Source organism: Drosophila montana, unplaced genomic scaffold (genome assembly GCF_035044405.1).
Source record: "Drosophila montana isolate Dmon_TW-CO22-7 unplaced genomic scaffold, ASM3504440v1 contig_2669_1, whole genome shotgun sequence".
In the NCBI taxonomy this organism is placed as follows: domain Eukaryota; kingdom Metazoa; phylum Arthropoda; class Insecta; order Diptera; family Drosophilidae; genus Drosophila; species Drosophila montana.
The window spans coordinates 291416-308530 of NW_026997536.1; the positions used below are offsets into that span (position 1 = coordinate 291416).

Sequence of the window (17115 nt, forward strand, 5' to 3'; positions counted from 1 at the left end):
AAGTTTGCGGGGAAAACGTTTATTATGCATTAGCCATGGCTCAAGCGGCTAAATCAACTGTAAATCTCTTTCTCTATCGCTTGCCGAGCAAACAATAAGGTCAGAGTGAAGGTTAAGGCTGCCCACAAAGGGTTCAATGTGCGGCCAAGCGTTACAAATATCAACAACAACAACGGCCACTTGCTAAGTGAAGTGTTGAGTAGCATTTGAAAAATGTTAGTTCAGATATGAAATGATATGAGAAATGTATTTTGAAGAGTACGTAAAAACTGTACGCCAACTTTAATTAAAGTAACAAAAATATATTTCGTTTAGCAATTGTGAACATATACGTAAATTATTTAGGTGCAAATATATGCATTTGCGAACTCTGTGAACTCGGCAAATACAAGAGCTATACAGCTGAAATTTGGTTTGTGATTGGCTTTCATTCGTGTAACATATTGTGTAGCTAAGCCGCAGCTCTCTCTCAATATCTTAGCCTATTAAGATAAATATAAATTATACGCCAATGCTGTATTTATGTACTTTTAATTCGTTTTCCACTATTGTCAGAAGGAATCCCTTATCTCAAAGCAAACCCAAAGATAATTGGCTTAGTTAATTGGCATTTCAAGCTGAGCAGCTCCATTAGCATGACCCCCTCCCCCCACACTCTGGGGGATGAGGATAACAATTTCTCGAATTTCGTTTGTGTTAGTTCAACATTAAATATTTAATGAGAATTCGAGACAATTTCGAACAGCGTATATATATTTAAAATTAAAAATTCTTACCGCAAAGTAATTTACCTAACGTGCCAATAATCTCAAAAATTTATTTTTTCAAGCGAAGGGCCAAATGGCAGCTGTTGCTGGCAACACAGATGCCCCCCGACAGCAACAGTCAACAACAGCAACAGCAACGGCAACAAGGTGGGTATTCCAAAAATGCCATAATTACTGTAGTTGTTAGCAGTATGGATAAGGAAGGGCGGCTGCAGTGGGCGTGGCCCGGCCTGGTCATATTAGGGCACATTTCGGTTTGTCGGTTGGCCAAATAACACGGCCGGCGGCTGGTGGGTTAAGTGCGGTGCTGGGTGGTGCTGTCGACGTGGAGAAACTTTATAATGTACTTCCGTTCGCTTTCGTTCACATGGCAGCGGCATTTCAAAATATTTGACATTTGCATAAATAACACACGAGAGCAGCAGGCAGGCTGGCAGGCAGACGGCAGTAGGTGAAAGGCAAATATATAATCGCATACTCGCATAAGCTCTGACCCCGGAATTGGGCAAATTAAAAAGGCCGAGCAATATATGCAACGCTGGCAGCGCCAACAAGCCCTTGGTATGCCATGTAAATGAAACCGAAAAAGCACAGAACCATAAGAAGCAACCGACTGCGCAATACTCTGTTAAGAAAATAGATTCAAAAGAGACTTTTTGAATAGGGGATTTTTGTATACCTTTTTCTTTTAAATTAATAATTTTGGGTATTTATTTATAACAAATATTTAAATAGTTATTGGGATTTTGTGACCAATTTTTTATATTTATAGAAGATTTTTAACTAGGCTGTCTCTAAGTCTTGTATTTTTTGTGCTTTCAAACTTTAAGAAAATAAATAAATTGCTTAGGATTTATTATCGAAAATCCGTGACTTTAAAGATGTGACTTTCGAAAATATGTTGGTTCAAGTGTAATCTGACTGCTTGACAAACAATCATAACTCTATAAATTCTACCCATTTAGAAGTTTGGAATCTTCAGCTCGGAACAGACAGAGACACTGACATTCCGCAAAAAACCAATTTACTCTTCTTCACTTTGCGAACAGAGAGTGACAGCAACAAGGTAGGTGGCAACTCAGTTGTGTAAATAAGATTTGCGTGAAAATGTAACATAAGCCGAGGAAAGGGGGCGAGGCCAGGCGGTGGTGCAAAGCAAAGTCAGTTCACTAAACAAACAAATTTATAAACAACAAAAAAAATGAAGTCGAGAGCAAAGAGAAGAGAAATTAGGTTTATTTGGCCGACGAATGGGCAAAAATTAGATGCGACTGCATGCAAATTAGCAATTAGGAAATTCTTTATTTTATTTTTCATTTTCTTTAACAAATTCGCCTCCGCGTCGATTTCATTTTTGTTTCTGCTTCAAATGCAAATGCAAACAACACTCACACATGGTGTAGGCAACCCTGGCGGGGCATTTAAGGGCTGTGTGTGCGTGTGTATATGGGAGGGAGGGTTTGCTTAAGGGGAGGGTTCTTTTTATTTTTCACGCTCTTATTTGGCGTTTATACCGGGAACGTATTTAATTTCATTGCTCGTTTTATTGCAGCGCGGCTTCTGATTTATTTTTAGCGCGTTTTATGTGTGTTGGTGCAAATATAAGCACAGACACGCACACACACACACACGTACGTGTACATGGGTATATATAGACTGTCAGTATATTGTTTGCCGAACACTCGACCTACATTTTAAATTGGAGTTTTTTTTATTTTTTGTGAAAAATATAAACATTATATATAATATCCAAAGTGAGGCAAATATCGTGTTATTGAAAAGAATAAAGCGTATTTTAATTGTTTGGAAAAATATAAAATTAAAACGTTCCGTCAATTTTACTTGAAAGTTTTGCGTTAGGTTCGAAAAATAAAATAATAAGTTTATAGAAAATATATTTGCCAATATTATATTTCATTCATATCTGACTTTTGTGGTCATATTTTATTTTTGTTGTATATAGTCAAGGAAAATATTCACGCCACAAACTCTATGGGCATACATTGCCTTTTAATTGAAGTAAGTTCGAGTTTAGTCGAAGAACAAAGTTGATCTTTGGAAAAGCAGTGGAGCAGCTACAGAAAATCAATTAAAGAAGTATCGTTTCAAAACTTTGCATTGGTCCGCCTTTCTGTTTCAGGCAGTACATAGTCGGAACCGGACGGATCGGACCACTATATCATATAGTTGTCATTGGAACGATCAATCGAAAATTAGTTTCTTGTATAGAAAAATTGTTTGTCTGTCAAGATATGTTGACCAAGGTCGGCATCTATTATGCAAAGTCTTACTTACATTGGAGCTGCCATAGTCCTTCACTGTCCTTCAGCAAAGTCATTCAACATTTGCCCACTAAAAGAGATTCGTAATCGGATCCTTGTCGTTCACTACCTTGAATGACAGGATCACTTGGACAAGTCAGCTACCGCTGTCTGTTCATATAAAACTTTGATATCTCTCAAAAAACAACAACGAATTCCCATAAATTTGGATGTGTTCGACAAGAGAAAAATCGTTTCGCATACGGCAGGGAAAACAAAAACGAATTCTCTTCTGCAATTGCCAAGGTAAAACAAAAGCACTTAAACAAAAACAAAAAAAAAGAAAGGAGAAAGAAAAAAGCAACATTCGATACTGAAAGAGCGAGTGCACAGAACGTGGGCAAAGAAATCTCAGTTAAGATGAAAGATTACATCCTGTCAAGCTGCAGGGGCACATGGGGCACGTTCGCCTTTTGTCTGCGAGGGGGCAGCAGCAGCCTTAAGCAAAAGTCAATTCCCAAATCAACAGACAGAACTGAGCGAACGAGCTATAGGTCGAACTGGGCTTGGAGGGGGAAAAAGAAAGTAGCTTATTTCAATCGAAAACGTTAAGTTGCGCTGTTTAAATTGTGTAAATCCTTTTATTTTAACGCTTGTCCGTAAGTTTTCACTTATTTGTCGTTTATGGCTGTTGTCGATGCTTTTGCCTTGCCTTGCCCTGCTCTTTGATCCTTGGTCTTAAGTCTTATCTACGTCCTTCCGGATTGTTTGACATTGTTTCATGCAACTTTGGTTTGGCAAATCAACTGCAAGTCTGCGTTTCCTTTTGGCAGCCCCTTTAAATTGTCGGCCTTTCACGGTTTTGTTATTTTCTCTCGTTATGGCCAACTTGAGCGGACAGACGACCTGAAAGTTGGTTGTCAAAATAAAAGACTTGGTAACCTGTTGCTAGGGGATTACCCATGCCTGCCCACCACAAAAATAAACCTCACATATCCACACACACACACCCACACGCACGGGGCGCACAGAAGTTTTGCTTTGATATTTGATTTCTATGCCAGCTGCAAGGCCAGCCGCCACGCCCACCGCTACTAAGCCTGCGCCCACAGCAAAAATCACTCAAACGGAAAAAGGTTCAAATTACCGCGACTTTTTTTGTTTTATTTTTTTTTACTTTTTTTCCTCCTCTATTTTTGCAGACCCTGTTCAGGCCCTGCTCGCAGTTTACTTTTTAGCTTTTGGTGCCTTCATCTATTTTGCCTTTTAGGCCATGTTGGTCAAATACCCAACCATTGTTTGCTCTTAGAGGTATCTGCGGATAAGCGAGTCACGAGTAACGACAAATTCAAACACCCAGCTCCGCCAGCTCCACGGGTTCAACTGTGTGCAGGCATTGGCAGTTTATTACGCAACCCAGCGATATGTGGGTCATGCAGGCTGCCGAGCCACAAAAAGTTTAACACCAGAGTTTGGGTTGCTCGTAAATTGTCGCCGACAAATGCTTATGTCTCCATATTGACGCACTTTGATATCTTCATGGCCTTTGAGAGCTTTACGCTTTGCTGAGCATGCTGATGAAGCAAATCAAATGCATTTTACAAATATTTACATAGCTTTTTCAAATAAGTTCTCAGTTTGGGGCTTAGTTTGTAAAATTATTTTGATATGAAAATATTTGAATTTGTTTATTTAATTTTGAATTTAAATAAATTTTTGTTTGAATTGGGTATATTTTTAAAAGAGGCTGTAAGTCAATATTATTAAAGCGTATTCTTATTAATTAAATATTTTGTGCTTCCTCACGTTTGTTATCAGGTACATTTTGGAATATATGTATATAGATACAAGCCCGGCCTTGTCCGTGGCAAGTATAAAATAAAATCAAAACAAATATTTATTTATTATATTCGTATGTAGAGCTTTAAAAATAAGTTTGAAGCACATCGGACAAAACTTAAAAATTCGCCCCAAAATCTTAGAATCGCATTTCTACCGAGGCAGCTTGCATTCTGCGAAAAGCGTGAAATACGTCTCAAATGATTCTTCGTATAGATCTTTGGAAATAAATTTGAACACGAACACGAACACGATTTCACCCACCAAATGTTTGACCCCATTTCCACCAACGAGGAATGGATTTTTCAAAAAGTGTGAAACACCCCTCTAATGAATTTTTTCACACTTGCGGTAACCCCGACTTAACGTGCACCTACATCACATAAGGTTACTACAGCTAAAATTTCAGCTTCCTAGGTCTTACGGTTTGGGCTGTGCGTTGATCACTAATCAGTCAGTCAGTCAGGACAAATAGTTTTATATATAGAGAATAAAATTTGGTTTTGGAAAAAGGTATCATATACATAGACAGCATTATGCTCCTTTATGGTGGCAAGCACACCGGAACAGCATATTTTCCTGGAACAGAACTTACCTGCCCCAACTTGTCCAATTTCGGCATTTATGTGCTGACATTTATCGATAACGATTTAATTATTTATATAATATTTCATGGCAATCAAATGCTATACACAATGCTAATAGAAGTTCTTGCCAGATAGAGGCAGTATTACACACACATTATATATAAATATATATGTATTCATAGCTGTGTGTGTGTTGTTTGTATGAGCTGACAACCATTAGGAATATTGATTTCCATATCGCAATATTGCGAAAGTCGGAGGGCGCACTCCAGACTCGAGACACGAAGACTCGAAGCAATCGCAGAATATGCACACACCCAATCACACACATACACTCACACACACACACGCACGCACACGACTGCGCTGACGTAATGTGAAAATTATGCGCTGTAATTTGCGCCAAAGCAAAAGCGGAAGACGACGCACTTCGAGGTCCGGATGTGCCAATGCCAACAAAAGATACACTCGTATTTCAAATAGAAAAAGATACACACACACACTCGCTCTCACACACCCACCACACCACACATGCAGATAAAGAGACAAGCTAAAAAAAATTGAAACACTTTAACAGGCCAAAAGCAGAAACTGTTTTTTCTTTTTCTGCTTCTTGTTTGTTGTTGTTTTTTCGCACTTTTTCACGTTTTGGTGTGGCTCGGAGCGTGGCGGGGCCGTGCGGGGCGTGGCGTAAGAAAGTTGTAAAAATAAAACAAAGCACATTTGCAACTAAGCGCGAAAAAGAAGAAGAAAAAACCAGAAAAAATTAAAACAACAGCAACAAAAAACCAAGGGTATAAAAAGGAAAAACCAGGAACACTCGCAAAACAGGCAAAGAAAAATAACTACACGAAAATTTGTGGTCGCTGAAGAATGCGCCCGCTGTGAGTGGGCGGGAAATTGTGGGGTGGTTAGTTCTGATGTGCTGTTTCTCTTGTAAGTGCTCCCCCGTTGCTAAGGGATGCCCAAATTTGTGAGATACTAAATGTGGCATGCGGCTACTAGCGTAACAAAAAGGAGAACACCAACAACAACAATAACAAGAGACAAAGAACAACACAAAATACGAGTGAAAAAAAGCTCAAAATGTTTAGAAATAAATTTGTGTCGCCTGCAACACTGCCACACACGCATACACACACACACGCACAAGGGAGCCTCATAAATGTTTACACCTTGTCGTTGTATATGTGTGCGCACGAGTAGCTCAGGAGCAGCGTCTCAAGCTGAGGAACTGCCTGTGGCAGAAGGCGCCCAGAAAACGTGTCAATGATGCCACACGGACGAGCGCTGATAACCGGCAACTTTGTAATAAACATAATGGCCAACCGTTCCAACCGCCGCACAGTGGTGCGAAAGCAATAATGAGCACAAATAACGAGATGTGTAAATAATTACGGGACGTAGTTTTAAAATAAATTAATATAGTAATATACGTAAAAAAAAATAATCTAAATTCTTTAATATAATCCCATTATATTTCTACAAATGTACAAACATAAGTCTATACAAATATATTTAAAATTTGATCAATCTGGAAATAAAACCCTAAAATTAAATTTATAGTATTTACTAACATCAAATTAGTTTTAAGAATTTACGTTTAAGTAAGCTTAAGTATTCAAATATTATATATATATATATATATATTTCCGCACTCCCTTTCACTCGCTGTCTCTCTCTCTCTCTGAAGAGAATTTATGTTTTTTCTTTTACAAACACTTAACACACTTCCACAGTGCATCAGTAACCAGATACATTTCTTGATTTAATGCATATTTTTTCAAACTGTAGGGCATTCAGCAAAAACATTTGTGTCCATTTCAAAAAATCGGAGTCCACCGTTTCACAGCTTTCTTGCAGATATTCATGTTCCACGCCTGTCGCATTGTAGAATTTTCGCTGGCTGGCTTCTCTTTATGCGATATGTATTTGTTCTTGAATAACTGTACGCAGTCAGTGCGCAGATACAATGGACAGCAGAGACATTTAAAATGGTTGAGTACATAATTTGTTTAATGGTGATTTATTGTTGGTGCGCTGCGGCTACTGGCAGACGGCGCCACGCCTAACAAATGGCAAAAAATTGCAAATTTTCGCTTGGCGGGAAATAAATGCTTACAATTCTTTATGTTCCACATTGGGATGAATTTCCTTCTATTTTTTTTTTTTTTTTTGGTTTAGTTTCATGTTTAGTTTCATGTTTTTGTGTGCGCTGCGCTCTATATAACCTTTTCAATTTGTAACGCGCTTACTTTAACTTTTAGCGAATTTTCAGTTTGTTTTATATGCGCTAGTCTCGAATTTCCACTGAAAAGTTTTCAATTTTCTTCTTTTTTTTTTTTAATTTTTTTTTTTAGTATTTTCTGTGTTGCTTTGCCATTTAATTAAAATAGTTTGTTTTTGTTATTTAATGAGCTTAACTAATTTCAGTTTGTGCGACAGCCCGAATATGTTGCGCGTCAACTTTTTGTTGTTTTTGTTGTTGCTCTTGCCAGCAAATAGAAAAGTGGGCGTGACAGCTGGGCAGTGCTGGCTTTGGGTCGGAGTCTGCAAATGCGGCAAGCAATAAATTTCAACGAGTTTGGGCCATTTGGAAAGCCTTCAACATCAATTAAATGCATTAATGTGGAAAATTAAATTATGCTTCAGCTTGCGTCCATGTGTAAATATTGTAAAATAATGCGGAAAACTAATTATAGTCGCAAATTAAACAGCTATCTCATTTGATGAGCGTCAAAAATGCTCTTGTACAGTTTAAGTTCAACCAGAATTTAAGAATTTGGTCCCACAAAATAAATCACATTTTTATTAACGCTTTTTCCCGTTTTCTTCTAATTTTTAAAAATGGCCTGCGAGTGCACAAAAAAGGAATGCGTGTCATTTTCACGAAAGCCAAAAGCAAAGGCATACAAACGAAACAAAGCGTAAAACCAGATGATGAAGGAAAAAAAAGGGAAACGCAGAAACAAGCAACCGCACCTCGTTAAAATTTTATATCAATTGTTGCATGCATACAAAACACGCAGCAGCAGCGACAAAAGAAAATAAAGCTAAAGGTACAACAAAAGCAAGCCATTTTGAAAAAGTTAAACAGAACAAGAAATGAAAAAACCAAAAAAAAAAATATATATATAAATAAATAAAAGAATTAAAAGCAAAAAGAAAAGTGAGCAAATGGGAAAAGCACCTCACGGCAAAAACTTGCTGCTCGAGTGTGTGTAGAGAGCGAATTTGTACAAATATTACGTATACGCCACGCATAGTACGTATACGCAAACTAATTTCGCTTTGCTGCCGCCGGGGCCAGTGCGCGTCGTGAGCGTGTGACAAATGAAATATTTAAATATTTCGGGCGCACAAACATTTTGACAACACGCCGACAAAATGCCACAAAAAGTTGCAAATTGCGGTTATTGTGGCAAACACACAATAAATAATATTGTGCCAGTGCAAGCAAAAAGAAATACGAAACACGATGACTTGCAACAAAAAGTAGCATGCGTTAAAGTTTTCGAGCCAAGCAAAGCGTTGCGAAAAAAAAAACTTAAATAACGCAGTCATTATCATCATGATGATGATGACGGGTGTTGCACGGGTCGGTGAGAAGGCGTAAAACTTTTTTGCATTTGAAGCGGAAGTGATTTCATCAAAAATTCATATTAACTAATTGGATTTGATGCCGTTTCGCAGTTTTATATATATACGATTTATATACGATTTTTTTAGACCCTGCACTGCGGATATTGCCAGGAACTGAACACACACACACACGTTGCGCCCGCAAGGGTAGGGCCTAACTTAATAACCATGTTTATTTTAAATTAAAAATTTATTTACATACGCTCAAATGCCAAATAAACGAATGCAGCGGCCACTGAAGGCCATCCGACAGCGACAATTTGTATTTGTATTGTATTCGTATTCGTGTTTGTATTTGTATTTGTACTTGTGGGCCACAAGCTGCCAAGTTTCATTTGCCCCTGCAGCACTCACCTGAAAAAGCATGAGAAAAAGAGAGAGCACAATTTATTGCCTTTGTTATTACATATATAAAAAACAGTTGTTATAAAACATTTGTATAATGTCCTCGCCCAGTGCCCGCCGCCCTTCTAACAAAATTCACAATTTATGCGAATTATGGCAATGAATATGGAATATCCAACTCGAATGGCTTAATTAATTGCCACAGCCAATAAAAAGTTTATAGATGTTTTGTATTGCTTGCAAAAAGGTATTTTTTTTTTGTGTTCAATTTTTTGTGAACTTATTTGTTTGCATGACCTATTTTTAGGTTGATTCGGCTTTTTGATAATTTAACAAATATTTGCAGGTTTTTCAAGTTATCAGACTGCAACACAATTTATGCTATCGATAAGCAATGTTTTCTGGATCGATAAAAACATATCTACAATATCCACAATAAAATCATTCTTATTTTAAAAAAACAAATATATGATATCGTTAAGCAATGCTGCTGGATGGATTAACCCTCTAGAGCTCAAGGTATAATCACTAATATGATTTAATTGGGATTGGAAAAAAATATTTAAGAGGGCCAAAAATAAAATTTTTTCCATATTGCTTTATTTCTTAAAGTCATAGTTGCATTAATTATCGATAATAATCGCTCTCAATCGAAAAACACATATTTACAAAGAAACATACTTTTATATATTGCAGAAGAAATTATATTAAATATTCTTCTACAGGCCTTTTTCCATTGCAACTTAATTTTTATATCTGCGGCTTGCCAAGTTCGACTTTACTTTTTTGTATCTTAATTTTCTTATATTTCCACTTTGCCCTCAAAGACATGATATACAAGCGGAAGCAACGTTTTTTATTAATTGATGACTGCAGAAAGGCACATACAACTTTAAGACTTTGTGAAGCAACGCGAAAATGTGTCAGTTAAAGAGAAGGCAGTAAGTAAAACACACACGCATGTGAGTGTGTGTGTACGTTTGTGTGTGTGTGTGTGTGTGTGTGAGTATAAGTAAGTACATCCTGAATAAGTATAGCCTGCATGTGGAGCCTTCTTTGCCGGGCAAGCAATGAACTCCGCTTTACAAAGAACACAAAAAATACAAAAAAGAACGGTTGAATTTGGCACGTTGAAGAACAAATACCCTTAGTCATATGGCTTACGCTTATGCAGATATGAGAGAAGAATTGCGAAGCGGGTTTTAGTTGAGTTTGGTGGAGATCTATCGACGGACGGACATGGGTATATCTACGCGGTTGTTGATACTGATCAAGAACATATGGCTTATAGGATCTGACGCGACTTCTGCTATGCATTACACCCTAAACGAAAGAATTTTAACACTCTCTTCAAGGGTAAAGAAACGAAAAACCAACTTCACAGCTGCTGTCGAGCGACTGGCAACATTCGCGTCCTGGCTCAGTGCTCGCTAGGCGGAAGGACGCAGCAGGCAGAAAGAAAACGTGGCAAATATTGCAAAATATTAAAAATGCTGCTGCCAAAGGCAGCATAAATAGAGCCAGAAAACCCGGCCAAACGACGACAGCGGCGGCGGCAGCGGCGGGCAGCGAAATAATACGAAGAAGTGTCGACAGCGTCTAGCAGGCGGCAGCCACTGGCAAAGGAGCCGCACAGCGGCACAGGATGTGCTGCTGCAGTAGACGGTACGGCAAAAAAAAAATATATATATATATATATAGAGTAGTGCTACAAAATAGCATAGAAAATTAATAATCGCGCAATTTTTGTGCCAGTAAACAATGGAAAAGTCTTGGCTCGTTAGTTTCCTTATTATTCTGAAATTTCCAAGATGCGCAGCAGTGGCTGCTCCCGCTCCTGCTGTGAATGCTTCGTTTTCCACATGGTAAACTGCAATCGTAGTTCAAAATCACGCAAAGGCACAAAACAGAGTTTTAAAAGATAAACTAGAACAAACGTCAAATGAGGGGATGAGCCGAGGCACATCAAACAAACAAACAAAAAACTGGGTAAATAATGAAAAGTGCGATTGAACCTCACTTTTCATGAAATTTGTTGGCCTTTTGTCTGCCATTGCATTGTTCCAAGTTCTGGACAGTTTTACAAATGATGTACAGCATTTAAAAAGTGGACTATATATCCGATTACAATGAATACAGCATTGTGTCCGTGCAGCAGCAGAGCCCAGACTTAAAGTTCGATAGATTTATTGGCTTAAATTCTGATTCTTATAAAAATATGAATTTTATTATTTGAAGAATTTATAGCCATTTTCTCCATTTTAAATAAAATACTCAAATTATGTTTTAAAAACCTCCTTAATTTCTAAGCTTTACTGTGCTGTTGGGATTTTAAGCCCAGCCCAACTTTTAACTCATGCTAAGATCATATTTGAAGTATCTGTTAATATTGAACATAAAATTCTAAAAAATGTTGAAAGTTAACATTTCGTCATTTTATTTTATTCAATTATTACTCTAACTTATCCGCAAAAAAATCGATTGTAAATAAATATATATTTTTAGTTTGTATATAAACGTCAACCAGTAAAAATGAACACATCTGCTAGTGACAGCTCTGGCGAGTGATAAAGTATGTGTAAATAGAAGAAAATAGGTGGAGTTAGCTATTTTTTGCGGCAGCACAACAATTAATTGAATCAAGTACAATTGTTTTAACCAATAAAATGGAGCATTGTGGTCGACATTGTGTGTGCGGGTGCTCGAACACATTCATTATCAACTCATGTGCCAGGAGAGAAACTGAATAAAAAACATAAAATAAAATGCTGAAATAAAATAAAAAGTTCAGCGATGCAAGTGACACACTTGCAGCCGCAATTCCCATGTTGTTGGCCAACAGCTAACGAACAGTTGAGCACTAGTACAAAAGTTGACGACAGACTGTGTCAAACAAAAGCTGAATCAAATTATATGGCATAAAAAGGCCAGCAAGGGAGTGTGTGTGTGTGTTGCCTGACAGCAACAGCATTAATAACAACAACAACTACATTATTCATGCACAATGAACTTGAAGTATTGTCGAACCGCGGACGCGACAAACCAGAAAACATGGCCAATTTAAAAATGTGCGAGCGTAAATTGCATTGGCTCGCAGGCAAAAGACGATCCATATAAAATTCATCACAATGAGGTTAATGCATAAGACGAACGGGCACTTTGGCTTGTCAATTCGTTTTGCATTCAAAATCATATTTAATTTTTATAAGTTTAATTTTCTTTCCTTTTTTTTTTTGTGGATTAAAAAGTTCTTTTGGGCATTTTCATGTAAATTTCAGCTTTGAAGTTGTGTGATAAAAATGCCTAATGATTTTTTCATAGCTATTAAATAAACAATTGGGGGAAAAAGTTTACCAGTTGCCAGTGTGAAGGCACCTGTTCCCGGTTGCCAGTTGCGTTTCATTTTTATGCTTTTGGGGTTTTCGGTTAAATTGTTGGCTGGGCTTGGGGGCGGCGGGGCACTATAAATACGTTTCTTGCGTGCATAAAAATAATCAAATTTTGTCATTTAATTTCGGGGCCAACTTAGGAAAATGAACGTTAAACGCTGTTAATGCGGGGACCTGCGCAAAGGTCGAGGAATCAACCAGTCGTTAACGAAAGGTTAAACGAAAGTATCTATCAAATTTTAAATGGTTAAATTTAGCGGAAGATTATATTTAAATTATGCGAGTCATAAGCAAAAATATATGGGTATACAATATATAAGCTATATAAATATTATACAGTGAAAACTCTGCTAACGTACGCGTCTTTTAGGCAGAGAAAACTATTTCTTTGTATATATCTACACTTAAATATATTTGTGTATTGGTAGACTGGGAAACAGAACACAAATATATTTATTATTTATGTCTATTATTTGTCTTTATCAATACATTCATATTTTATGATTTAAAGAATCAAAAGTTATAAAAATATTGAAATATAATTAAAAAGTTAAAAAATATAAGTATCTTGAAATATCTTTGTACACGAAAACATCAACATGTTTTTCATTATTTTTGTCTTCAGGTATAAAGCCTGATAGTACATTTATATAATACATTTATACTATATGATAATACATTTACGATATCTACAGAAAGCACAACATTAATTGAAATAAACAACATAAACCAATGTTTATCTTTGGCTTTTTATCAACATGTTTGCTTGACCATAATTAGAATGTCATTAAAAAGCCCTTAGGAGTATATCAACTAGCTGGAATACGCAAATATGTATCAGCACGCGAATATTCCCCAGAGTTGCCGAACCTTTGCACTAGACTGGTAATTGTTTTAGGCCTAGCGTTCTTAATATTGATAGATATTTTAAATCTGAAATTCAACTATTTAATATTTAATGTATGCAACTATTCAATTACTGAGTTCCAACACAAATGAAATGAAAATAAATAAACAAAAGTAAAAATTTGTCTGCTTTATTAACATGTCACGTTCCTATAAGCTGCATATTTAACGTGTGCTTGTCTCACATATAACTCATACGCCTAGTAATCCGAGTTGTCGCCGCTGCCGCTGCTGCTGCTGCTGCTCACCTTTTATTTTATTCAATAAGTACGTTGCGTGTGGAGTTGCACAAAGAGATATCCGAAGCACGTGACAGATTTTCTTGGATTACACACGCTGACATACGCACACACATGCGTGCGAGCTACGCATGTTCACACACACGCACACACAGCAAGACAAAACTGATTACGACTTGGTTGTTGTTGTTGCTGTTGTTGTTTTTGTTGAAATTCACATGGCGCGGCAAAAATTTGCGATTGCCAAACAGACGCTTGAGGCGTCAACCGTTTGCCTGTCAACCCGTCAACCGTCAAACCGTCAACCCGCCAGCCCTTTAGGCGTCACTTTTGTGTGTATTCATATGGCACTTAATATTTTTGGCATTGGCGCGACGGCACACGGCACTCGGCTCATTCGATTAGCGGCAAATGCAGCATCTTAATCACTGATCAAATTGAGCATACGCCACGTTGACTTAGGCGACGGCAAAGACGACAAACGACAGCGACAGCACAAAGAGGACGAGAACACGCGGCAAGCTGCTAGCACAACTGAAGCCAACGACAACGGCATGCGAAGTGGCGACATGTCGTTAACGAGCCGCTGCCACAGCCGCAGCCGCAGCCGAAGTAGCTGCCACACATCCGAGCCGAGTCGCACAGCCGAGAGCTACGCAGTCGGGCACAACGAGAGCGTGTTTTATGGCAAAAAGTGTTGCATACTTAAGAGCGCGCTGGCATTTTGGGTGTGTTTTTGAGGCTTTTGGGACGCGACGCATGCGCTCTGACGGCAAAACACCAACAGGCTTCCTAAAAGAGTGAGAGCGGGTGTGTGTGTGTGCGTGTGTGTGGCATGCTTCCAATGCCACAGTTAGCTGCTGCTCATTTGCATGCCAGAGTCCCAAAAGCGTGTCCCAAGCCAAACAGCTGTTGAGCTGTTGAAATGAAGCCAATGGAGCAATGGGCCTAAACGTTAATATACGCCAGTCAGCCACGTCCTCGTCCTTGTCGTCGGCGTCGACGTCGTCGTCATCATCGTCCTCGTGACGCACTCGTTGTGGCATGTCTTAGGTCAGAAACGTCGTGGCTGCGACTGCGGCAATCGCTGCTTGCCGGCAAAAGGCAGAATTTTTAATTATGATAAATGCCCATTCATAAAATGGAATGTCATTACAGTTGCGTGTCGCTGCTTCTTTATATATATATATATATATATATATATATATATATATATACATACATATATGGAGGCTCTAATATTATACATGCTGCATAATTATCATGCCCGCTCGCAATTTGTTTCATCGATGCCTGGCAGCACTTACTTGCTGCCTGTTTGTTTCTTACTTGACGTTCTGCTCTTCTTTCTTCTATTTGGGATGCTCTGCAGTTGACAGCCAAGATTTATGCGGCCTGCAGCTCGTGCCGCACGGGGTGCAGACGGCGGGCTTCTGGCTGTGCCGGCTCCTGTTTCGCCTGTACCTGTACCTCTGCACCTGTGCCAGGTGTTGATGTGCCAGCTGTGCTTCAATCACCATCAGCGTCACTTAATAAAATCACAGCCAGCACGACATGTGATGAATTGTTGCCATTTTTGCAACTGACGGCAGCGCTTTTAACTGCAAAGCATTTAACAAGCGCTCGACAGCAATTAAACCCAACACTCCAGCCAAACCAATTGGCAGAATATAAAAAAAAAAACAACACACACACACACACACATACATCTTTCTTAACTGTCCAATTTTGTAATTAATCGGCTAATCGAGTGTTAATTGCTAGTGTTTAGTTTGGTTTGGTTTCTTAATCGACTAGATGACTGGCTGTTAGCATAGCCTAAGACTTTTTTATTGGCAGCTTTCACATTTAAATAATAGTTTTGACAATTTTTCTGTTATTTTTAGATGAAGAACTTTTTTTAAGGATAAATTCATAAAAGGCAAGCTAAGAAAATTATGTTAGAAATATGTTCTGCATCTCCGAAACTTTATTTAAATTCCCAAACGTTTCGATAACCAAAGAAAATATGATCGGTTCGATTGAATTCGATTCAAATCGAAAATAAAATTCGTATTCATTCTGACTCCTAATCAAATACCAGCGCCAACGATTTTTGTTTATTTTCGCATGATTGTAGCCCCAATTGAGATCAATTAACTGACCTGGCATTTGATTGTCTCGTTTTAGTTTTTCGTTGTGGGTAATAATTTGGAAGCAAAATTTACTCAATGAAACAATAAAAGTTACAATAGTGAACACTGCAAAAGCTTCCTAATAGAAAGAACAAATAAATACAAATTATTTTGCTAAAAGGAAGCAGATATATTTTTGTAATTTTTTCCAATTGCACCTCCTACAAGCTACACAAAGCCAACTTACTTGAAAGCACCTAGGTTTTATGAGAATTAAAACAAAGAACACCAAACCCCAAGATTGATCGAAATCGACCAATATATATTGATATATAAAAGTTCAATCTAATAAATACAAACATAGCTTAAACCATGATTAAAAAGTGTCCCATCCCAAAACAAAACTTTTCATTTTTTTCATTAACAAAATCTTTATTATATATATCAAAGAAATAAATCGTACGTTTAGCATTAACTGTGTGAGTGAATAAGTAAAGATGTATAAATGTATCTATTGCAGGTTGAAATTTTAAAAATTTCGGTATTTACTAATTAATATTTATAGCATGAATCTAAAAAGAGTCAAATTTCGCGCGATATCGGAACGGGCGGGATAAGTAAATGTATATTTCAGAGCGGTATAGAATTTTCTTGTAAATATCTATTAATAAAATAAACTTCTACCCCTTGACTCAAAAAAGCTTTTCACCCAGCTTTCTCTGCCTTTTTTTAACAAGCCACAACAAGCCCAAAATTCTGCTCTACAAACCAAGCAATTATTCCATTGCATTCTATACATATTCGTGGACGAAGGCTGGAATTGTGGATTGAGTAGCGTGAAAGGGGCTCAGTGCAATGCTCGGCCAATCGGACAAAAACCAAATTGACCAAAGTTAATTTAACCAATGTAAACAGGACGAACCACGGCGAAGTGTGTGTGTGGGGGGAATGTTGGGGAAGTTGGGATGAAAGTGCGGGCAAATGCCGTAGTGAAAATCAATTGGTGCGCCAACAAACGCTTCAATC

General features: G+C 37.8%; 1 long non-coding RNA gene across 1 annotated transcript in view; it reads right to left on the reverse strand.

Annotated features, from left to right (window-relative positions):
* The window catches only part of LOC135429714 (uncharacterized), a 38100-nt gene extending 21785 nt beyond the window's left edge, over positions 1-16315 (reverse strand). Inside the window, exon 1 of the long non-coding RNA XR_010436451.1 lies at positions 13985-16315. This is a non-coding gene — a long non-coding RNA (uncharacterized LOC135429714). The remainder of the gene's footprint in view (positions 1-13984) is intronic.
* Between the last annotated feature and the right edge of the window lie 800 nt (positions 16316-17115).